This window comes from Pleuronectes platessa, chromosome 3 (assembly GCF_947347685.1).
Source record: "Pleuronectes platessa chromosome 3, fPlePla1.1, whole genome shotgun sequence".
Taxonomy (NCBI): domain Eukaryota; kingdom Metazoa; phylum Chordata; class Actinopteri; order Pleuronectiformes; family Pleuronectidae; genus Pleuronectes; species Pleuronectes platessa.
The window spans coordinates 4,653,250-4,676,883 of record NC_070628.1 but is presented as its reverse complement, the minus strand read 5'-3'; the positions used below and the strand labels follow the sequence as shown (position 1 = coordinate 4,676,883).

General features: G+C 41.1%; 15 non-coding genes across 15 annotated transcripts; all 15 read right to left on the bottom strand.

The window, feature by feature from the left end:
- Positions 1-75: 75 nt before the first annotated feature.
- trnac-gca (transfer RNA cysteine (anticodon GCA)) lies at positions 76-145 on the bottom strand. Its single transcript has one exon. It is a non-coding gene; the product is annotated as a tRNA-Cys (tRNA).
- Positions 146-392: 247 nt separating this feature from the next.
- trnac-gca (transfer RNA cysteine (anticodon GCA)) lies at positions 393-464 on the bottom strand. Its single transcript has one exon. It is a non-coding gene; the product is annotated as a tRNA-Cys (tRNA).
- A 315-nt stretch (positions 465-779) lies between these two features.
- On the bottom strand, positions 780-851 carry trnac-gca (transfer RNA cysteine (anticodon GCA)). The gene has a single exon. It is a non-coding gene; the product is annotated as a tRNA-Cys (tRNA).
- A 305-nt stretch (positions 852-1,156) lies between these two features.
- On the bottom strand, positions 1,157-1,228 carry trnac-gca (transfer RNA cysteine (anticodon GCA)). The gene has a single exon. It is a non-coding gene; the product is annotated as a tRNA-Cys (tRNA).
- Positions 1,229-3,187: 1,959 nt separating this feature from the next.
- trnac-gca (transfer RNA cysteine (anticodon GCA)) lies at positions 3,188-3,259 on the bottom strand. Its single transcript has one exon. It is a non-coding gene; the product is annotated as a tRNA-Cys (tRNA).
- A 485-nt stretch (positions 3,260-3,744) lies between these two features.
- Positions 3,745-3,816, bottom strand: trnac-gca (transfer RNA cysteine (anticodon GCA)). Its single transcript has one exon. It is a non-coding gene; the product is annotated as a tRNA-Cys (tRNA).
- Positions 3,817-4,061: 245 nt separating this feature from the next.
- trnac-gca (transfer RNA cysteine (anticodon GCA)) lies at positions 4,062-4,133 on the bottom strand. The gene has a single exon. It is a non-coding gene; the product is annotated as a tRNA-Cys (tRNA).
- A 485-nt stretch (positions 4,134-4,618) lies between these two features.
- Positions 4,619-4,690, bottom strand: trnac-gca (transfer RNA cysteine (anticodon GCA)). Its single transcript has one exon. It is a non-coding gene; the product is annotated as a tRNA-Cys (tRNA).
- A 245-nt stretch (positions 4,691-4,935) lies between these two features.
- trnac-gca (transfer RNA cysteine (anticodon GCA)) lies at positions 4,936-5,007 on the bottom strand. Its single transcript has one exon. It is a non-coding gene; the product is annotated as a tRNA-Cys (tRNA).
- A 245-nt stretch (positions 5,008-5,252) lies between these two features.
- On the bottom strand, positions 5,253-5,324 carry trnac-gca (transfer RNA cysteine (anticodon GCA)). The gene has a single exon. It is a non-coding gene; the product is annotated as a tRNA-Cys (tRNA).
- Positions 5,325-5,809: 485 nt separating this feature from the next.
- On the bottom strand, positions 5,810-5,881 carry trnac-gca (transfer RNA cysteine (anticodon GCA)). Its single transcript has one exon. It is a non-coding gene; the product is annotated as a tRNA-Cys (tRNA).
- A 245-nt stretch (positions 5,882-6,126) lies between these two features.
- On the bottom strand, positions 6,127-6,198 carry trnac-gca (transfer RNA cysteine (anticodon GCA)). The gene has a single exon. It is a non-coding gene; the product is annotated as a tRNA-Cys (tRNA).
- A 655-nt stretch (positions 6,199-6,853) lies between these two features.
- On the bottom strand, positions 6,854-6,925 carry trnac-gca (transfer RNA cysteine (anticodon GCA)). Its single transcript has one exon. It is a non-coding gene; the product is annotated as a tRNA-Cys (tRNA).
- A 347-nt stretch (positions 6,926-7,272) lies between these two features.
- On the bottom strand, positions 7,273-7,344 carry trnac-gca (transfer RNA cysteine (anticodon GCA)). The gene has a single exon. It is a non-coding gene; the product is annotated as a tRNA-Cys (tRNA).
- Positions 7,345-7,581: 237 nt separating this feature from the next.
- On the bottom strand, positions 7,582-7,653 carry trnac-gca (transfer RNA cysteine (anticodon GCA)). Its single transcript has one exon. It is a non-coding gene; the product is annotated as a tRNA-Cys (tRNA).
- Positions 7,654-23,634: the final 15,981 nt, after the last annotated feature.

Sequence of the window (23,634 nt, the reverse complement as noted above, 5' to 3'; positions counted from 1 at the left end):
CTGTAGACATTCAGTAGTTATTTAACACATGGAATGCAACTGTACAATAATTTTAAGCTAGGAACTCTCTGCTGTAGGGGCCACGCAGATTTGAACTGGGGACCTCTTGAACTGCAGTCAAATGCTCTACCACTGAGCTATACCCACTATGTCTGTAGCTCAGTCTCTAATACATTACATATTATGGCATGATAAAGTGATCAGTCAATTTAACTTGCTGTACTATTTTCATAAAAACATCCTATTAACTCTCTTTATAAAGACAAACTCATCTCTGTACCTGCAGACAAACAAACCAACCATCAGGATTGAAAACAAAATGTCCTTTAGATGGTAGCGGCCCACGCTGAGTTGAACAGTACTATGATTTGAATTGAGGACCTCTAATGTGAAGGGGGCACCCAGATTTGAACTGAGGACCTCTGGATCTGCAGTCAAATGCTCTACCACTGAGCTATACCCCCTTTCTACACACCATCTTTCTGCAACAAATTAGCATAGCTCAGTATTTCTTACATCTTGGTAACAACAGGCAACAATGATTCTTTTCTTTTTGTAATGTGCATATAATTGTTGACTTTGAACTGAGGTGGATAACCACAGTAGCATCTTAGCACACTGTCTTCTGTCGTGTGCCTCTGACAAGTTGGTTTCCGGCACGTTCATAACACAACAGGAGTGGCAACAGGGAAACAGTCAGTTACCACATTGTTTAGGAATAGCAGTATTTGAAATGATCAAGAATATCTGCAAATTTTTATATAAAGCAAATAATATAGAGGGGGCACCCAGATTTGAACTGAGGACCTCTTGATCTGCAGTCAAATGCTCTACCACTGAGCTATACCCCCTATACATTAACACTGTCACTAATAGATCACATCTTATTGTTTTTCACACCTGGGGAACATGGTGCAACAGCCTTTTCTTTCTCTTTACCATGAAACATGCAGCACAGGCAAGAAAGTGAAAACCGTTCAGTTGCCGTTGAGTTTGAAATGAGGACAAACAGGACAGAAAACAAAAAGAAAAGGTCCTCTAATGGCATAATGTCACTTGACTTTCATAGTGGGATTACTCCCTGTAGACATTCAGTACTTATTTAACACATGGAATGCAACAGTACAATCATTTTAAGTTTGGAACTCTTAGCTGTAGGGGGCACCCAGATTTGAACTGGGGACCTCTTGATCTGCAGTCAAATGCTCTACCACTGAGCTATACCCCCTATGTCTGTAGCCCAGTCTCTAACACGTGTTTTTCAAAACAATAACGGCTTTCTCAAAACTGCACACAGACAACTGAAAACCTCACACACAAAATGCTAAACCTGACACTCCCTTTGCAAAATGACTCTTTGCCATCAAATCTCTTACCTGTTCACAAAATGGAACTCGTGTTTTCATTTGGTACACACAGCCATATTTTTAAATGACACACGCATACCATTCATTGGGAACACACAACTAAGCGTTTCCTTGCACACTACCAAGCATTTACAGCACACTGAAGTGCAAAATTGAAAACACAATCATCAAAATGGAACACACCATATGAATGAATGAGCCATTTCTCCTTTTGTAAAATGTCTCAGTGTAGGCCTACTTTTTTCATAGTCAAACATAAAACAGCACACAAATATGCACAATAAAAAGGTTTATTTCGGTACACACAGAGAACAGTACAGTACTGTAAACCGGCCTGCTCAACCCCCGCCCCCACCCTACACAAAATTTACAGTTTTTCACAATCGTTAACACACGTTTTTCAAAACAAAAACGGCTTTCTCAAAACTGCACACAGAAAACTAAAAACCTCACACACAAAATGCTGACAGGCCTCGACACTCATGTCGCCACAGGCCTCCTCTATGGCCTGGAGCAGTGGGACCCGGTCCTGTGGGTTCCGTTCATATACCTTCCACCTCCAAGCTGAAAATAATTCCTCAATAGGATTCAGGAAAGGAGAATAAGGTGGAAGGTATAGAACGGAGAAATGTGGGTGGTCCTGGAACGACTCACGCACTTGAGCATCCCGGTGGAAGCTCACATTGTCCCGGATGACAACGTGATCGATCCGCTGTGGGTCATCTATCTGGTCAGGTAGTACCAGCAGGTCATGCAGGCCATCCAGGAAGACGAGGAGACGGGTAGCGTTATAGGCCCCTAGGTGGGCATGACGGTGCAAGATCCCATGGTGATTCATTGCAGCACACATTGTGATGTTCCCACCACGCTGGCCGGGGACCTCAACAATGGCCCGCTGGCCAATGAGGTTTCTGCCCCGTCACCTCCTCTTCACCAGGTTGAATCCTACCTCATCAATAAAGATGTACTGGTACAACACATGAGCTGTGTCATGCTCCTGGATCCGCTGACACAGACAGCATGAGAATGCAAGTTACAGTATGGACACAGAGAGGTCAACACAGTGGGCTACAGTGAGACACTGTAGAAAAGGAACGATATTGGATTACAGGTACAATACATGCATGTGTCAGTGCTGAATGTTGGTACTTACTCCTTGATGCCTGTGTTCCGTTCGAATGGGACCCTGAACACTTGTTTCATCACATGGCATTCCTATGAAGAATACGCTCCAATGTAGAGAGGCTGACGGTCTGGACGTTTCTAAATGTAGCATGGTCAGCCAGGATCCTAGTTTTTATTTGTCTGAGTGTGATACAGTTCTTCTCACGAACCATATCTACAGTTTCAGTTTCCTGTTCGACTGTGTAAATGCTGTGAAATTGCTCAACAGACCTGAATGTGTAGAGATTTGAGTATTTGTGTGTTGTAGGTCGATGCTTTGAGATTTTACTTGAGAAGTGTAAGCAACAACTGAACATTGTGTGTAGTGTTTTGACAACAAGGTTATGTGTAATTGACATCAGAGTGTAAACAAGAAAAGTCAGAGTTTAATGCAGATAAGGGAGTGTGAAGTAGTGACAAACTGGGGCGAGCGATTGGTACATGAAGTGAAGGTTGTGCAATTTGTGCCGAATTTTCGCTTTTTGTGCGTTAACAACTGAGAAAAACTGTAACTCTCTTTATTAAGACAAACTCAGGTCTGTACCTGCAGACAAACAAACCATCCATCGGGATTGAAAACAAAATGTCCTTTTGATGGTAACTGTCCACCCTGGGTTGAACATTACTATGACTTGAATTGAGGACCTCTAATTTGAAGGGGGCACCGAGATTTGAATTGGGGACCTCTTGATCTGCAGTCAAATGCTCTACCACTGAGCTATACCCCCTTACTATACACCATCTTTCTGTAACACATTAGCATAGCTCATTATTTCCTACATCTTGGTAACAACAGGCAACAATGATTCTTTTCTTTGTAATGTGCACATAATTGTTGAGTTTGAACTGAGGTAGATAACCACAGTAGCATTGTTTCTGGTCCCAATGACACTTTATACTGCTGTGTGCTTCTGAAGCATAATTTATTCTGATCATTATTTCACATGAACTACTTTAGAATAATTCCTTGGCATTTGTTACAACTTGTCACATAAGGTCTAATAAATACTGTAAAACCTATTGTTTGAGTGTCGGACGCTGTGTGTAGAGTCGAGCTAGAAAACCTTGGGTTCATCCTACCTGGTTCGATGGATAAAAGGCTGAGTGTGTTGATGACGAACCAGATTCTTCTCTGTTTCACTCCTTTTGCTATCTGAGTTTTTCATAACTTAAACTGAATCTGTTCATCTTCTTAAAGTCCTTGGTCCTTTATAGGGAGCACCCAGATTTGAACTGGGGACCTCTTGATCTGCAGTCAAATGCTCTACCACTGAGCTATACCCCCTGTGTCTGTCGCCCAGTCTCTAATGGATCACCTCTTATGGTATGATAAAGTGATCAGTCAATTTAAGTAGCTGTACTTTTTTCATAAAAACATCCTATTAACCCTCTTTATAAAGACAAGCTCAGCTCTGTACCTGCAGACAAACAAAACAACCATCAGGATTGAAAACAAAATGTCCTTTAAATGGTAACGGCCCACGCTGGGTTGAACAGTACTATGACTTGAATTGAGGACCTCTAATTTGAAGGGGGCACCCAGATTTGAACTGAGGACCTCTTGATCTGCAGTCAAATGCTCTACCACTGAGCTATACCCCCTTTCTACACACCATCTTTCTGTAACAGATTAGCATAGCTCATTATTTCCTACATCTTGGTAACAACAGGCAACAATGATTCTTTTCTTTGTAATGTGCACATAATTGTTGAGTTTGAACTGAGGTAGATAACCACAGTAGCATTGTTTCTGGTCCCAATGACACTTTATACTGCTGTGTGCTTCTGAAGCATAATTTATTCTGATCATTATTTCACATGAACTACTTTAGAATAATTCCTTGGCATTTGTTACAACTTGTCACATAAGGTCTAATAAATACTGTAAAACCTATTGTTTGAGTGTCGGACGCTGTGTGTAGAGTCGAGCTAGAAAACCTTGGGTTCATCCTACCTGGTTCGATGGATAAAAGGCTGAGTGTGTTGATGACGAACCAGATTCTTCTCTGTTTCACTCCTTTTGTTATCTGAGTTTTTCATAACTTAAACTGAATCTGTTCATCTTCTTAAAGTCCTTGGTCCTTTATAGGGAGCACCCAGATTTGAACTGGGGACCTCTTGATCTGCAGTCAAATGCTCTACCACTGAGCTATACCCCCTGTGTCTGTCGCCCAGTCTCTAATGGATCACCTCTTATGGTATGATAAAGTGATCAGTCAATTTAAGTAGCTGTACTTTTTTCATAAAAACATCCTATTAACCCTCTTTATAAAGACAAACTCAGCTCTGTACCTGCAGACAAAAAAAACAACCATCGGGATTGAAAACGAAATGTTCTTTAGAAGGCAACGGTCCTCGTGGAGGTGAACATCACTATTGTTTGAATTGAGGACCTCTAAGGTGAAGGGGGCACCCAGATTTGAGCTGGGGACCTCTTGATCTGCAGTCAAATGCTCTACCACTGAGCTATACCCCCTATGTATCTAGCTCAGTCTCTAATACATCACATATTATGGCATGATAAAGTGATCAGTCAATTTAACTAGCTGTACTATTTTCATAAAAACATCCTATTAACTCTCTTTATAAAGACAAACTCATCTCTGTACCTGCAGACAAACAAACCAACCATCAGGATTGAAAACAAAATGTCCTTTAGATGGTAACGGCCCACGCTGGGTTGAACAGTACTATGACTTGAATTGAGGACCTCTAATTTGAAGGGGGCACCCAGATTTGAACTGAGGACCTCTTGATCTGCAGTCAAATGCTCTACCACTGAGCTATACCCCCTTTCTACACACCATCTTTCTGTAACAGATTAGCATAGCTCATTATTTCCTACATCTTGGTAACAACAGGCAACAATGATTCTTTTCTTTGTAATGTGCACATAATTGTTGAGTTTGAACTGAGGTAGATAACCACAGTAGCATTGTTTCTGGTCCCAATGACACTTTATACTGCTGTGTGCTTCTGAAGCATAATTTATTCTGATCATTATTTCACATGAACTACTTTAGAATAATTCCTTGGCATTTGTTACAACTTGTCACATAAGGTCTAATAAATACTGTAAAACCTATTGTTTGAGTGTCGGACGCTGTGTGTAGAGTCGAGCTAGAAAACCTTGGGTTCATCCTACCTGGTTCAATGGATAAAAGGCTGAGTGTGTTGATGACGAACCAGATTCTTCTCTGTTTCACTCCTTTTGTTATCTGAGTTTTTCATAACTTAAACTGAATCTGTTCATCTTCTTAAAGTCCTTGGTCCTTTATAGGGAGCACCCAGATTTGAACTGGGGACCTCTTGATCTGCAGTCAAATGCTCTACCACTGAGCTATACCCCCTGTGTCTGTCGCCCAGTCTCTAATGGATCACCTCTTATGGTATGATAAAGTGATCAGTCAATTTAAGTAGCTGTACTTTTTTCATAAAAACATCCTATTAACCCTCTTTATAAAGACAAACTCAGCTCTGTACCTGCAGACAAAAAAAACAACCATCGGGATTGAAAACGAAATGTTCTTTAGAAGGCAACGGTCCTCGTGGAGGTGAACATCACTATTGTTTGAATTGAGGACCTCTAAGGTGAAGGGGGCACCCAGATTTGAGCTGGGGACCTCTTGATCTGCAGTCAAATGCTCTACCACTGAGCTATACCCCCTATGTATCTAGCTCAGTCTCTAATACATCACATATTATGGCATGATAAAGTGATCAGTCAATTTAACTAGCTGTACTATTTTCATAAAAACATCCTATTAACTCTCTTTATAAAGACAAACTCATCTCTGTACCTGCAGACAAACAAACCAACCATCAGGATTGAAAACAAAATGTCCTTTAGATGGTAACGGCCCACGCTGGGTTGAACAGTACTATGACTTGAATTGAGGACCTCTAATTTGAAGGGGGCACCCAGATTTGTACTGAGGACCTCTTGATCATGCAGTCAAATGCTCTACCACTGAGCTATACCCCCTTTCTACACACCATCTTTCTGTAACAGATTAGCATAGCTCATTATTTCCTACATCTTGGTAACAACAGGCAACAATGATTCTTTTCTTTGTAATGTGCACATAATTGTTGAGTTTGAACTGAGGTAGATAACCACAGTAGCATTGTTTCTGGTCCCAATGACACTTTATACTGCTGTGTGCTTCTGACAAGTTGATTTCCTGCACAGTCCTGACCCAACAGGAGTGGCAAACGGGAAAATAGTAATTTACCTCATTTTTGTCGGTTTAACAGCTTTTTTAATGCTCATGTCTATTTGCAAATGTAGTTGTAATAGAGATGAAAAGCAAACATTATACAGGGGGCACCCAGATTTGAACTGAGGACCTCTTGATCTGCAGTCAAATGCTCTACCACTGAGCTATACCCCCTTATGTTGAATTCTCTTGTCTGTACTGACATCCGGTTCTAAGATTATGAAGCATAATTTATTCTGATCATTATTTCACATGAACTACTTTAGAATAATTCCTTGGCATTTGTTACAACTTGTCACATAAGGTCTAATAAATACTGTAAAACCTATTGTTTGAGTGTCGGACGCTGTGTGTAGAGTCGAGCTAGAAAACCTTGGGTTCATCCTACCTGGTTCGATGGATAAAAGGCTGAGTGTGTTGATGACGAACCAGATTCTTCTCTGTTTCACTTCTTTTGCTATCTGAGTTTTTCATAAATTAAACTGAATCTGTTCATCTTCTTAGAGTCCTTGGTCCTTTATAGGGGGCACCCAGATTTGAACTGGGGACCTCTTGATCTGCAGTCAAATGCTCTACCACTGAGCTATACCCCCTCTGTCTGTAGCTCAGTCTCTAATACATGACATCTTATGGCATGATAAAGTGATCAGTCAATTTTAGTTGTTGTACTATTTTCATAAAAACATCCTATTAACTCTCTTTATAAAGAGAAACTCAGCTCTGTACCTGCAGACAAACCAAACCTCACATTGAAAAAAGGTCCTTCAGAAGGAAACAGCCCACATGGAGGGGAACGTTACTATCATTTGAATTGAGGACATCTTAGTTGTAGGGGGCACCCAGATTTGAACTGGGGACCTCTTGATCTGCAGTCAAATGCTCTACCACTGAGCTATACCCCCTTATAACAGCAAAATTATCATTCACTTTAAATATGCCCGCTCATTTTTATGAGCTATAACAACTCTGGCATTGAAACAAGTATTGGGAATAAAAGAAAACAATTTAAATTCACGATGTAAAAAAAAAAAAAAAATGATAATAAGAATGAAATGGTTGTTTATTTATGTCTCAGTACCAATACTGTGTGTGTGTAGTGTGTGTGTGTCTGTGTGTGTAACTGTGTGTGGTTGACTTTTCACCACATTAAGTTTCTCTATTAAAATGTGTCGTGAAAGAGTTAAAGGAGCTGTCACACATTAGTGGCTGAGTAACTACGACTCACAAACCAGAACACCACTATCATCACTCTGTGGTTGTTGGTGTTCGTGTGTCACGAATCAATAACGACTGAGTTTACCGAAACAGATCCGGGGCCAGTCATCATGTCACAGCTCTAAACACACTGAGACAAACAGAGCAGCAGGAGGAGCTGCAGGGGAAATGTGCAGCTCCTCCTGTCGCTGTGTTTGCATGGGGGAGTCACAGTGTGGTGTTAACGACCATGAGTCTGGTTAATGAGACAAACAGAATCAGAGAAACATCATTTTATAACGAATAAAGAATAACAAACTATTTAGACAGACAGCTCCACGGAAAGAAGCCAAAATATTTTCATTGCCCCCTGGTGGCTGGCTCGCTTCCTCCGTGTTAGCAGATGGGACATGCTATAACACAACTGTAAATTATTTTTGTGTGTAACATCACAGTCTAAAGTGTTAAATGTTTTTTTTTTCGACCATTTGAATTTGACAAAAATGTCATCAAGGCTGAGAGAGATATTAGTGGATCAATATTCCTTATGCTAATAATCGGGATTTCTGATTATTCAAGTTTTCCTCATGGTCACTCCAGCCATGATACAAAATAAACATAATAACAATACATAGAAATAGTATAGGCAAAGGTATATAATTAAAAGTCTGTAAAAAAAATATGTGCATTGTAATGCAATAAATAAAAATGAGCCAAATAAGAATCTGTAAAAGTAGAACACAGAGAATAGGTCACATACGACTAGAATGTGTTTTGGTCAAATATGACATGATATAGTACAACACACATCCAATAAGATGTTTTATATAAAAATGAAAACAATATGAAATATACTATGAATTTACAGTCAAGCTCAATTTACTAAACACAAAACTATGAAACTGGTCGACTATGAATTCATAACTAGAGCCGGTTGCAACATGTTTTAATATTAACATGAACATAAACAGTGTTTGAGTTCACAGTGTCATATTTTCATTTCCTCCAAACGCACTTGAGGTGTTCACAGGTGTAGCACTGTCCTGACACACACACACACACACACACACACACACACACACACACACACACTTTGATCTGAGCAGTGGTTTGTCAAATTAGTGGGAATTTCCACTTGTATCGCTGTTGGAGGTTTGCCTTCCTCCACCTTCCAAGAAAGAAAAAGTCCTCTGAAGCTTGGTGAGGTTTGCCCTCTGGGGTTGGAAGCCTTGCACACTGCTCCTCTTCCTCACTCCCTTTTTTCTTCCTCTTCCTCCCCCTCCCTCTCAGCCACGCTCAATCCTCACATTGTTCATCGCCCTGTGATCCTTTCACATCCAGGCCACCGAGTCTTTTCCATAGGTCTTCTATAAGGTCTCGGTGTCACACATCAAAAAGCCCCTTCGTGCACTTTCCTAACATGTTCACTGTGTTGCTGACATGAGCCTATAGCGGGGGGGGGGGGGGGGGGGGGCTGGAGCACAGTTTGATTCATGAATACAAAAAGCAACTCAGAAATACTTAAAAACAGACTAACAAAGACTTCCTGTATTCCTGCAGATTGAGGATTAAAAGAATCCTGCGATTTGAAAAGAATGTTTAAATATTACAAGAATAAAGTCGTAATATTCTAAATCCATTTGCTTATTTGTTTTTTAGTTAATACTGAGCAGTTTGTCAATAAATATATTAGTTACTAAGTGGGAAATAGTTTCCTGTGGCTACTTGGGGAAGGTGGGGGGGGGGCTCATGCTGTGTCTCAGCCCTGCATGAAACCGCTGAAGGACGGATTTGTCTTCTTTGAACAAGTTGTTTTGGCTTAAACCCAGATTCTGATTAGCATCATCATCACCACCATCTGACGTCAGCCACCTCACCGTACGCCTCATGTTCACGTTTTGTTTTCTTTCCCTTTCATACGTGTTGTTGTTTTTTTTAACCACAAGGTTTGGTAGAATATCAGGTTCAAATCGTTTCTTTAAGTTTGGTGGTGAACGAATGTTGATCAATATACTCTCACACATTTATTTATTATTGAATTCGCAATGTGCTAAATTGATTGAACAAGTTTTATATTTGATTATACAATTCCACGTCAAGTGACTGAATTAAATGAAATAGAGATTATGGAGAATTAATTCACTCCTGGTTGGAAACAAGGCATAAGAGTATAAATGTATTATAATTTAACTTGGCCTGCAGAGGATGTTCAAGTGACCAATTAAGAATTAAAAAGACGAGAAACATACAGGAATGAATGAGACTTTTCTTTTCTGTGCGGAGCAGCGTTGATCTAAGTTGTTTGAAAAATTCGAGCTGTGAAACTTTGACAGGATTTTCCGTTGTAAAAACAAATGAGGGCCTTGAGACGGGGAAGCACCTCCTTCACCGTGTCCCTCCACCGCTCTGCCGCCCTCGGGGGCAAATTCCCTGCTCGGGTTTGAAACTTCCCTTGAACCAGAATATGGCGAGGATGATGCACCATACAACAAGATATTATATTGAGTAAATTTACAGATTTCAGCTGCGGCAGTTCCTCCTTTTCAAGCCTCATAGTGACGCTAAGTAGAGAGCAAACGTCGGCCAAGACCCAGAAGTTCCCCTTAAATTCAACCAGTCATAGAAATCAGTTCCCTAAATATGACTTTTCTTCTAGATCCATGAATCATTGGATTTTCTATCTTGAAATGCAAAAAAAAAAAAAAGCTTCCTGATGGCTTCTTCCCTGGTAGTTATTACACACTCCTGCAAACAAACCCAGAAAACTGATGCAAATACGCGGAGGTAATAATTATACATTAGAAAACCAGTTTTGAAACCACACATTTGATGTATAACCTCAAATTAAATCTGGTGCTAAACTCATGGAACAAAGACAGCACTTGTGCAAACGTGCATTGCAGTTATTCATATTTAGATTATATCGGTGTGCTGTAGAACATCTCAACCAAAAAGCAAGAGTCAATGTTGTTTTAGGGATGTGGTGAAAGAGAGTGCGGTGTAAGTAAGATCTCTGCTGCAGCAGTGAAGAGACGACCGACCCGAGGAGTCCTGCAGCGATCCGGCTTCTGCCTCTGATTCTGATTCTTATTCTCCTGCAGCTTCACGGCTGCAGAGTGAGAAATCTGAATTTACTGAGACACCTCCATGCACCTGTGTTTCCCATTTTCCTATTCCGAGATGAACGACTTCCAGTGAAGCTCGACCGCGGCTCTTTCCAGTCGAGGTTATTTCCCCAGCACGGGGGCAAACAGACCAAAAACCCACGAGGGCCCGAGCTCTTAATTTGGGAACAAAGCTTCATCAATGTCACAGAAAAAGCACAAGCTGGTGTGAGGGTGCGTGTGCACACAGCCGAGGCTCAGACGGCACGTACGCCAGACGCTAACGCACACATCACACACGCTCGACGGAGAGCCACTTCCCTAAATTTACCATCTGGGGAAGTTCTGGTGGTTTTTCTGTGTAAATTTGCACAGTTGTGGTTTTCACCGAGCAGCTAAGAAAAGTCCGTACGGAGACGTGGAGAAGAGGAAATGCGTCAGCCCAGGAGGAATATGAACTTCAGGACAAATTCGTCCATTCACACACAGTCGGCTCCACACTGGCTGTGTATGACCCCCACATAGTCAGGGTCCTTGTCCTGGATGTAGCTCAGACTGGGTAAACACTGGCATTTTGAAAAGTGGCTGACGGAGGTTGTCTACGTCATTTTACACTGGAAATCATTTCTGTGTGTTTTCATTATCCAGAACAAAAAGGGTTTGGAGATTTGCTTCAAGTAAAAAGTAAAAATCTTATTTTTTTATGTTTGTTTTTACTGCAAATGACCCGAGGAAGAAACCATCACATTCTGATGTGGAATCCGGGATTTTTCTTTTTTAATTTTCTTTATCATCGTGAGAGATCTGACGTTTTCTCAATATATCAGTTGATTTCTCAGAGAATCATTTATGGATCTTGATGAAATAAATCTCGAGCACTGATATTAAATCAAAACCATGAAGCCTGCACTCGTTTCTTCTTTGCTCTGGTGGCCCATTGTAAAACTGCTCATGAATAAAACATAATAAAACAGCAAAAAACTAAATGTTTTAAATAATTCCGTCTGGTCTTCACTCAAGTGAAAGCAATACGCCTCCGTGGACCTGCACAGTGGTTTGCTGATAAAGAGCAGTAACCTGATCTGGATTCAACCTACAGCTCTTGACTCACAGACTCTGGGTGTGTCTGGAATGACTTGATGTTCGACCCCAGTCTGAGGTGAGTCACTTCGGTCTCATGCAACACAACCGTGGATCACAGCTTCAAACACCTTTTTTCATTTTGGGATTATTGTGAGATTACTGTCTATTAATATCAAGAAAACTTCCCCCTTATGTCATGAAGAGGAATCTCACGGGTTTAGGAAGACTTTTACAAAACTAAATGCAGGAGATCGGAAATGTTCTGACGCTTTGGGCAGCGTGACAGTGTCAGATGTCTCACTACTCCCAGAAAAAGAGGGGAGGATAGAAAAAATGGGTCAGAACTGGAAGGCAGGTGAGGGGGTTAATGAAAGATGTAAGAGGAAAGAGAGAGAGAGAGGGAGAGAGACTGAAGGAGAAAATGACTGTGAGCTCAAACTATTTCTGGAATGCACCTTCTCTCTTAAAGTCTAACCAGGCAACACGCACACACAGCGACAAGCCAACCTGTTCCTGCAGCTTGTGATAAGGTAATAAGGGCATCGGGTTTCCACTCTGCCTCCACAAACACTATCTGATTTACAGGACTTCCTGCGCGCTCAATACTTTCTTTGAAATTAATACTCCCGTGTGGGTGCTGCATCTTGTGTGTGTGTACAACTGCCAGAAACCATATACAAACTTATAAATGTCAATCCTGAAGAAGAGGAGGGGCTTGTCAGTGTGTGTGTGTGTGTACACCTGCCAGAAACCATATACAAACTTATAAATGTCAATCCTGAAGAAGAGGAGGGGCTTGTCAGTGTGTGTGTGTGTGTGTTTGCACTTCTACATAATCTGTTTGTGCACATGTTTGTTACCGAGGAGGTTGTTGGTTTGTTAGTTTGCAGAATTACGGAAAAACGAGTCAAACGATTTCCCATAAATTCATTTAATAGAATATCTCTGTCATACCACACATATATACAGTACACTGGAGGATTTCTGGTTGTAATTTTGGTGTTTGGTATATTTTGCAGACGTGTGTATATACTGTGCCTACATGGTGTGGGACAAATAACTGGCAGGACCATCAACTGTGTATAAAGATCAATGAAGCGTCTCTACTTCCTCGTCCTGTCCAGAAATTAAGCCAAAAAATATTCGGGACACAAACACTGTGCTCTGGATTGAGCCACACATTCTCGACCAATCACGAGTCAGTCTCAGCTGTAATTTATTTTATCCAGTTTTTACAGAGTCAAATATTTCTATGGAAAAATGTACATTTAGTTTGGCACATCCACTAACATGGAGGATTTGGGGTTTATGACCTGTACCGCAGCCAGCCACCGGGGGACCTGTCATGTCATCCAACTTTAGACATCTACCAAGGAATTAAGTAATTATGGCAGCTTGGTGCTGACAACCAACCACAGTTTCCAGCTAACACAGTTTATAAAAAAAGATTCAAAGTTAAAGATTACCTCCTGAGTTTTTATCTTACTTTAATTTCTTTAGAGTAAAAGATAAGAGAACTATTTATATGATGTTTTCTGACGGCGCTCAACAATTGATTCTCTCTCATCGTCCACATTTCTGTCACTTCCACTGTTTCCTGTTTACATTGGTCTGTACGTCGGAGAGACTTCACACCAGCAGATGAACCATTCAAAGGAATAGAGTATCAGTGTCTTCTGCTGCTTTGTCCTTCATGAAGGAAGTGATCAGTGGGAGCAGAGTAGCAACAGGAAGCTGGAAGTTAAAGAGGTTCAAATGGCCAAAGTTCCTTTCATCCCGCTGCCTTTCAAGATGGTTTAGTGTGTGATGCGCATTAGTACACACATTTAAACACAAACGCACACACACACACACACACACACCAATCTGAGAGCTCTCTAATGTGCTGCCATGCAGGTGTGTGCTAATCTTCTGAATCCGATAATAATGGCAATTCTGATCTTCATACAAGCCCACGTAGATCAAGAAGCTGTATAGGATGTGTGGGTGTGTGTGAGTGTGTCATTATCAGATTGGTACACACAAACATACACAAACACACACATTTAAAATAATACATTTACTGTTTTTAAATCCAGTCGAAGTTTTGGGCTGTTCGTTATATTTTCAGGTTGGTCATCCATCAGTCCATCCCTTTCTTCTGAACACGATATCTCAAGAACGCCAAAAGGGAATTTCTCTAAATCTGGTCAAGATGTTCAGCTGGACTCAAAGATGAATTGATTCCATTTTGGTGGTAAAAAGGTCAAAGTTCAAGGTCACGGTGACCTCATATGAGTCTGTAAAATCCATTTGTTGGCTAAAACTAATGCTAAGAAGTTGATGCTCTACTTGAACTTTGTGTGTGTGTGTGTGTGTGTGTGTGAGAGAGAGAGAGAGAGAGAGAGAGAGAGAGAGAGAGAGAGAGAAAGAAAGAGCTCTGATCTGCAGAGAAATAGAAAATCTGACTTTTTGACTTTTGCTAAAGATGAATTTGCCGTTATTCATTTAGCACATGACCAACAGTCGACCTAAAAAATCTCCCTTGTTGACTCACTGGTCCCTTTTTGTTGAGTGTTTAATGACTACTGTTGAACACACACACACACACACACACACACACACACACACACACTTCTATTGTAGTTCACATTATGGAAAAGACAATTCCAGCCTCACAGATACAGATCGAGGGGATTTACTGCTCTGAGACAATGGAAGAAACAAAGAGAATCAAGTGCAATGACATCACCACCTAATCCCCGGAGAAGTTAATGAGTGAAAAAGAGAGGGATAGAGAGACGCTGGAAAAAACAGATGGAGGAAAAGAATGACATCATGGGTCTAGCTGCTTCAATTAGATTATAGAGGTTGGGAACCATGGCTGGTTTGGGGAGATGGAAGAACGGAGGAGAAGATCAGAGAAGGTGAGAGGAAGGATTGCATGATAAAGACAGAAGGAGATAAGGGAAGGAAAGGAGGAAAGAGGAAGATTCAGGAACGAGGGAGGTGTAGATACAGAGATTGAGTGCTGGAACAGAACCCAAGGTTTATATTGAAGGAGGACAAAAGAAAGAGGGATCAGGTAAAAGAACGAATGAAGGTGAAAAGAGAAAGGTGAGGGAAGGAGACAGGGGCACAACGAAGGAAATGAGAGACAAGGAAAAAGGAGACAAGGAGAGAGGGAGGGAGAGAAAAAGGGAAAATCCAAGAATCCCATTAAACCCATTAAACCACAGTTGAAAAAGTGACACCGGGCTCTTTCATCACCGGTCGTGTTCCTCAGTGAAACGTTGTGCAGCTGCATACCTGATGTGACGTGTGTGTGTCTGCTCGCAGCCCGAGGGCACGACTCAGTGAGTGACTAATTGTGCTGTCTGCTCAACATGCACACGCACACAGACACACACAGACACACACACACACACACACTAACACCGAGATTACGCAACTATCAGGATAATCTCCTTCTCTTTTTTTTCTTCCCTCCAGGGGATGAATATCGACACGTCTGGAAATCCTTCACTTTGCCTAATCCCTGACTTCTGCCTGCATCACTCCATCCACGCATTCCCATGATCCTTCACCACAGTAATAAATAATCCGTTTTAAATTAGAGTGAAAACCGTTTTTAGAAAAGGATGTCGTCATTTTTCATAGATTTTAATCTGAAGCTCGAAGATGTAAACAGTCAAACTGTGTTCCCACACAATCAAATCACCAAACACTCATTCTGCTGTAAATGAGCTCTATCTATTACTCTATGAAGTGGTTTGACTTTTTAGTTTGTGTATAATATTGTGTTCATTGTTATTGTATAAAGTATTTACATTTTCATTTTCTTATATTGTTTAATTTACTGATTTTGGATACTGTTCCTGCTCTAATTTTTATTTTAACTACATTAACTCTTTCAATAATTCTTCTATCTACTATTATCATGAATAATTTCATAATTTAAACCACTACCACCCAGTTTAATCATGGTTTTATAAGCCATACTAATGCACAACCATCAGACTAGAAGAAGGTGCATATTGTTATAGAAAGGGCGGTAGAAGAAAGAAAGAAAGAATAAAAGAAAGATTATTTTATGTAAATATGTGAGTGACTTTGATGTCACATGTTTCTGTGGCTGCAGCCTAATGTTCAGTGTAATTTTCATTATGTCATTAAAGTGTCATCTTACCTCTCATGTTGTGAATAAAGGCTTTAATAGAAGTTGATGTCATTTACTGTGGTGGACAAAGTCTCTGCTGTTTGATGCAGACTCTTTTAACGTGTGTGTGTGTGTGTGTGTGTGTCTGTGTGCGTGTGTGTGTGTCTCGCCGGATGAACACTGAGTGTGAGCCACAGTTCAGGTAGCGCTGAAAACACAGAGCAACAAGTGAAAATCAAAACAGAGGCAGCTGCTCCAACACCAGCTCACTGTGGACGACTGAGCGCAGACAAACACTGAATGAAGGGGAAACCAGATGAGGCAGATATGAGGAGGTGACGGACGGGCCAGGAGGGAGGAGAGGAAGAGGAGAGGAGGAGGAGAGGAGGAGGAAAACCATTCAGGCCATTTTTTACTCAAGTTTTTCCACCGATCACAGTGGTTGAGGTAAAGAAAGAGTAAATGAACAGGTTTTAATGAGCATTAGTGAGATAAACACCAACATGTTTAATTTCTATTCACAGAAAATATCTAATATAATATAATATCTAATATCTTAATATTGGGTTAATTTGATCTGACTCCTAAAACTTCCAAATCTGATTTGTAGTATCCAGAGTAGTGGATCTGTCTTGTCGTTCATGTTTCTGTCAGTAATTTAAGGATCAGTAGATGGTGGAACAACCTTTTTAATCAAGTTGTGTGATAATATTCACTTACTTTTGTCATATTTACTTTGAAATATGACTATGAAATGTAAGGACATTGTAAAACTTCTGTCTCCCTTAGGGGTCACAGGAGGACACGGCCAGGACTCAGTAATTCGGTCACCGATTAACCTAAACTACACATCTCTGGACTGACCGAGTGGGAATTCAATATTTCCTAAATAATTTAATCATTTCCTTATTTCAGTATCATTACATATTGATGACATCGTTGAAAAACTTCTCCTTTTCTCTTCACGTTAAGGGAAGTGACAGTTACTTGCCTACAGACTAGACCAGCTTTAATTAATGAATCTCTTCCCTCATTCAGTAAATACATGTTCCAGCCATTTTTTACGTTTCCTACAAAATAAATGTGTTGTACAGAAACTTTACTGATAGGAGACAGAGTTTTGTTTGGTTCACCAGTTCTTGAAATTGCACATAAATTGGTGTATTTTGTAATTTTTCCTCATTAATTGCAGATTTGATTCTCCAATTAAAGCTCAATCAACAGTTTTTGGAACTTCTTCTCATCCTGTGATGTGTTCGTCCTCCAGCCACGTGTGTGACGCTGCATCTACACACTGTTTCAGTGGGTCAATGCAAACCCATACATGGTTAGGGTTAGGGTTAGAACATGAACATTCAGTTGCATTGAGTAAAGACAGGTCGTGCAGAGGGAAGTTGAAGTCGACTGTCTGCAGGTCGTGATCTGGGCAAACATGGATTGTCTGAAGTCGGCTTCACACTCTACGTCTGGTGGATTTGTTCTCGTAAATCTCTTCCCCCCCCTCGAACGCCCAGACACACACTCACTCCGACGCACTCAGACACTCGTGCTCTCTCACACACTCGCTCCACCCGTCCTGGCCTTTCATGTATCAATGGCTCCATTGATAAGACCTGCGTGAGGCTCTCTGGGTGGATCCTGGTTTCAGGCCTCAGCCCGACATCAGACATTCTGACCCAGAGATTCCACACACTCACACAAGCTCAATGTGTTCAAACAATAAGTCAACAACAAATCTCATTAGCCCATTAGCTGTTTCACAAGTTGTAGTAAAGTCACTTTATCGGGACGTAGCAAATGATGCAGAGATTCTATTAAGTGAAGAGATTTTTGATTTAATGTTATATAGATTTTTTAAATTTTCTTAACTGGTTTATTCTGCTCAACAGGACCTGCTCTTCAGATATGTGACAATAGAGCGTCATTCATCGTCTCCGCTGACGTTTCAGAAAATCCTTATAAAAAGAGTTTTAAAGGTGAAACCAGTCTGACCAGTTGTGAGTTGAATTGTGACCATAAAACATTTCATTCAAAGCATACACAAACTTTAAAAGGCATTAAGGGTGTTTTTAATAGTGAAGGACCTAGACATCCCATAAACTATTGCAAGTGAGCATTGAGCAAGTTGTCTTATCGTTCTTCTTTACTTACAAACTCTTCGCCCAGTTATTCTTAAATAAACTTGGAGCCAGGGTGAAAGGAAAGTTCTCCCTCCGGGCTAAACGCTTACAAACTAAAAAGTTAATGAATATTAAATGTGAGATGCTGCTGTCGTGTACAGTCGAGTAAGAGAAAACTAAGAGTGTTCATGGGCTGGTCGGGTTCAGACAGGCTACGGGCAGAGCTCCAGACGTGAGCTCAGAGGGAGACTCCCCCGAGGAGGTGAGGAGGTGAGGAGGTGAGGAGGTGTGTGGTGTCTGCAGCTCCCGCCAGGTGAGAGATGCTCAGACTCACACCCACGGTTTTACATGCACACACTCGAGAAACCAACACATGCATAAGGAATGGAATTGGAAAGTTTGAGGGAGGAACACGTCACGGGAAGGTTGATGGTTCACATCTCATGTAAGGCTCAGAAGAGGAAGCCAGACTCCTTTCCTTAGAGGAGCTGCCGTTAAGCAAGGCACCGAATCCTGCAGCAGCTCCAGTGCTTCCCAGTCGGCCGGCGGCAGAAGCTGTGGTTTCATCAGACAAGGCTGAGGAATTGGTAATTACTGTGAAAGGATAATTTGTCTCTTAGTCAGATTGTCTGATTGAATGAAATACACAGAAGACACACGTCCCATTATCCCTTTGTGTTGTCGAAACATTTACGACCCACTGTTCTCTGTCATGTGTCTGTGTGTACGTCTCTTGATGTGGTCGTATCCATCGTTACACACTACACAGCCCTCGTGCTATTTATAGACTCAACAATCTTGTTGTGGTGCGTCTGCGGTGATTCACGGTTTTTACCCTCAGAGAAATGATAAGATTTATTACGACTATCAGAAGAACTGTCTAACAGCACAGAAACAGTTCTCACTAATACGGTTTGTTATATAAATGTGTATTTGAACCAAATTATACACAACAACCACTAAAACTAAGTCAAACTTGCACAATAAACATAAAGCCTGGCCTCCTCCATGTTAGCAGTTTGGACATGGACTAAACCAAAAAGCCAAAATGCACGTTAACTTTCATTTTTCCTAATTACATCAAAAGCATAATTTGGCAGAATCCATGTGTGGGATATTTTGCCATTTTTTACACAACACGAGGAAGTGGAGACATGTCATCCATCTTTATTTACAGCCTTTGCGTTCACACCTCAATTTAAAACCAGAAAAATTAAAAGATTGTCTCTTAGAAATAAAAAAAACGTTCATCTTGTCAAACCAAACTGACTCATTAAACCTCCTCTCCACCGAAGTGATGTGCAGAGCTTTGTCCCATGTTTGCCATTCTGGTTATTTCCACTGTTGAGTAATTGTTCGATGTCACGAACACATAAGAAACACAACACGCAGCAGAAGACAGCACGACACAGACCAGTGACAGTGCTGCATCCTTCTACTTCAGTCGCTTTTTCATACGTGAAGCTGAAGAAGAAGTTCGATGAGCGTCACAGCATCGCACCCGGAAAAGTGCAGCGTCAGCGTCTAGACAGTCAGAATGAAGAAGAAGAAGATATTAGCAAATATACCCGAGTGTCATGATTCCATCACCACTGATCAGAGCTGGAGTCGATAGAAACTCTTCTTCTGCAGCATCATTTGACCCGAGTTGCCCAGAAAGCAGTTACTCTTTCTATATTCGATTTTACCAACATCAGCTGCAAAGAGATTTTCCTGTGACAATGCTGCTGTGTTTATTTATGATTTAAGATTGATCTGAACTTTCAGTGGATTGTGAAAGAAACTTGAAAAACATCCTTTTCTCCCACTCACTCGGTAAAGATAGAACTCTGAGGAGGTTCCTTCTTCTCCCTGAGGCGACCGACTGTCCGGAGCCGGTCGACTCATCCACGGGACAATCTGAGGAAGTGATGAGATGATGTTTAACGACTGAAACCAACAAAACAACTCAGTTTGTCCTTTTAAGGAACCTTTCCTCCATCCCTCCGTCCCTCTGTCTCTCCGTCTCTCTCTCTCTCTGTCCACTACCTGTGATGTCACTGATAAAGAATTCCCCGCCAGTGAGACTGCAGGAAGGCTTCGGTTAATAAGTGACCAAATCTGACAGGGACTTACCCCTGTGCCATACACACACACACACACACACACACACACAGACTCACACAAAAACTAATTTATATGCTGACACATTTTTAAACACTGTCATAATGCGGTGCCAAAACCTCAACCTCGTCCACCACAGCTAACTCTCTGATCTGAACCTCTCCCCTCAACCACAAACTAACCACTGACCACCAACTTTAAAAACTTAGTTTAAGATCTTTGAAGGTCTGGGAGAAAGTGAGGGCTGACCAAAATGCTCTAAAGGTCTAAAACTCAAGACACACACACACACACACACACACACACACACACAAAGCACGGGAGGAAACTTTAAAGATAAGACAACACATCACTTCCCCAAAAGGAGCATGTGTTTATCTCTATCTATATTCTATATTTTTAGCACAAACAAGCATCATCCAGCCGTGTGGCCGTTGTGTTCACATCCTTCAGAAGCACTTGACCTTTTGAAAAGGAAAAGAGGCCCACAGCCCTATCTCAGACTCCATCTGCAAACTGGTGCACAGACCAGTTAAGTCAAGAGAGAGTGAAAACTTGCTCTTTCGCAAAGACATTCAAATCCAGGGAAACAATCAGAAACAGACTCAAGGATAAGTGTGTTATGTATTTCTTCAAAGACGACCTCTGACCCCGTGTGCTGCGACCCTTCATCTGCCTGATGGTTATCACACAGAGCCGCTGGGGATCCCTGATTGGCCAAATACAGAGACTTGCTGATAAGTTCCATAGGAGCAGCTGCTTTCTTCTGTTTTTTTATTATTTTTCCAAGGAACGCCCCTGAATGAGTTTCATGAGAAAGCCGAGGGGCATTTCCACCTTCAGATCTGTTTTCCTGCAGGAAAGATGACAGAGTGCGACCTGTGTCGTTTTGGGAATGTGCCTGATGGAATCAACAGGATGGAGATTCCGTCCATAACAAGCACTTTCCGCATCATGTTGTTCTCGAAGGGAAGAACGCAGCGTTTTATTTAATCACCTTCATTATTCTTCTGAGGAACAGTCATTAAAGGCGTTGACTCATTGGAAAAGTGACTCTGGAAAGTGTGTGCTATTATTTCTTTTCTTTAACTTCCTCGTGCACAGCAAACTCACTCAGGCAAATCAAATCAGTACTATTAAGTTCCACCAGGGGGCTTGACATTGTGTACTTGTGTGTAGCAGCTGGAGTCTATAGTTGTGTGTGTTGTGTTGTTATGAAACAGACTGGACAGAGTGTGTTTAAAAGTTGAACAACAGAAATATGTAAGCAAACTGCAAATTAACATTAGTCAGAAAGTAAACATAATCTCAAAATGTGACACACGGATATAAACATCACATACTGTCTATGGAGACTCAGATTTTATGTAACTATAACTATAAATATCACAGTATATTAGTCTCTGTTATTTTATTGCTGTATAATTGTTATTATTACTAGGGACGGGTATCGTTTGTGTTTTTCAAGATAACAGAGGAATTAAATTAATACTTTTTCTAAATAGACCGGTGCCTAAACAATGCCGGAGGTGATTTAAAAAAAAAAAAAATCAGCTTTTTTTATTGCTAAGGCAAATTTGATGTTGAAATTTAACCGTTTACAGTTACTGAACTTAAATATATAAATGTGATTGTGTGCAAAAGTCTGTCCATAAACCCACTGCAACAATTAGAGGGATTAAAACAGTAAAATTACTCCAACTCCAAACTCATCATCAATTGTCTCCCCTGGAGTTTGAAGTAGCTACTAGCGAACTGCAGGCTAATGCAAGGTGTGGCCAGAGCCATGTAGAGAGAGACTGTTGTCACCAGAGTTGAGTCTAATGTTAACTAGACATGTGTGATGATGATTATTTGACCTGTAAACAAAATACGTCACAAAAATCTGTGTTTTGCAGCAAACACATTGAAACAGGATTTCATTCAAAACCCTCAATTCTTAGATCCTCAGAAACCACCAACAATGTTCCAATCATTTAATCTGTGTTCATCGTAGTAACGTTGAAATCTGGAGTAACGACACACACACAGTTTCCCATTAGTTGTGAACTGAAGCCGTGCATCCTGCAGAGGACGGCTGTGCAGCGAGGACACACTGAGGACACCTCATATAGGTCATGTGCAGGGCTGAACTTCATGACATCACCGGCGGCGTGGCACACGTTCTAATCTGCTGAGCCACACGGAGCGGACCCGCGTGGTCGAGCCTAAGCCGCCCTGAGACCGGTGTGACAGCAGCGTACCGCGGCTCTAATCCGCTCGGCCCCCTGTCCACCGGGCAGGACGCTGACCTCACTGCAGTGATGTCATCAAGGTGATGTCATCAAGGTGAGTCACAGACTGATGTGAGAGGTGTTACGGTAAGAGACGTCACCTGGGGCATGTCGCAACGCCACAGAGTGAGTACTGGGACCCAGTATAAACTATAAACTGTGTTTCCTTGAATATTAGCGAAGGAAAAGTCAAAATACATATAAATATTGCCATTTTATGTAGTTAATAGATGTTTGAAGCTATAAAAACTTAATTTGTGAGAATACAGCAAAAAATTCACAGCAAGCGAGTGGACGTGTCGATGACGTTTCTAATACGTGATGGACGGGAGACTTGAAGAATAACAAACATCTGAGGGACGACAAAGAGTAATATTTTCTTTTATCTTTTGTTATCTTTATTATTTTTGTTTGGTTCTGTGTTTCTTTTGTTCCCATGTGTGTTGTAAAGCACTTTGCAACCATGTTCAGATAAGTTTTATGATGATTGTTATCATAGGGGAAAAGAAGCTGGTGCCTTTCTGAACTAATGATTAAAGCAACAATACATATCTTTAGATTCTAGTGTCTTTTAGTCTTTAACGTCCACACCGTGTTTAGCCATTTCAAAGGTCAAAATAAGATGCTCCTTATTCAGCACCCTGGGGAACACAGAGTCCAAAACCAGCTGGTGAACATAGGGGAGCATTTATTAGATATCTCCCTCAGGACTCGATGGAGACTGATGTTGAATATCGAACTTGAATGAATGGAAACGCTGTTCTGTGTCTGGTGGACTCCTCACAAACAACTTCATGTGTTTGCATCTTGTTGGATCTGTGTGTCCTCACTTGTAAAACGCTGCACTCTGAGTAATACTCGGTTAAAA